General features: G+C 53.4%; 1 protein-coding gene across 1 annotated transcript in view; it reads right to left on the bottom strand.

Annotated features, from left to right (window-relative positions):
• TCF25 (transcription factor 25 (basic helix-loop-helix)) overlaps positions 1-461 on the bottom strand; it is a 24168-nt gene that overhangs the window by 9368 nt on the left and 14339 nt on the right.

The raw sequence follows: 461 nt of genomic DNA, 5'->3' as shown, positions 1-461 counted from the left end.
CAGCAGTAAGAATAAAATTTATCACAGAAAACCTGCCCTGCTCTACATGGGTGAGAGTCTGAGCAGTCCCCAGGACACTGGGTCTCAGGTTGAGGAGCTACCGCCCACTACTCCACACAAACCCCAAGGTCTGGTCAGCAGGCAGAGAGTGGTGGCCACGAGCAGAGCTGGGGGAAGCAGAAGGAAGTAAACTTCATTTAGCAGACAATGGCCTCTTTAAGAAACTTCTCCAGGGCATGTATCTACATGGGTGAGAGTCTGAGCAGTCCCCAGGACACTGGGTCTCAGGTTGAGGAGCTACCGCCCACTACTCCACACAAACCCCAAGGTCTGGTCAGCAGGCAGAGAGTGGTGGCCACGAGCAGAGCTGGGGGAAGCAGAAGGAAGTAAACTTCATTTAGCAGACAATGGCCTCTTTAAGAAACTTCTCCAGGGCATGTAGCCCAGCTCATGTGGCTGGG

Source organism: Chaetura pelagica, unplaced genomic scaffold, assembly GCF_000747805.2.
Source record: "Chaetura pelagica isolate M959 unplaced genomic scaffold, ChaPel_1.0 scaffold232, whole genome shotgun sequence".
Classification (NCBI taxonomy): domain Eukaryota; kingdom Metazoa; phylum Chordata; class Aves; order Apodiformes; family Apodidae; genus Chaetura; species Chaetura pelagica.
Note: the sequence above shows the minus strand (reverse complement) of the source record. Positions and strands in the feature narration are given on the sequence as shown.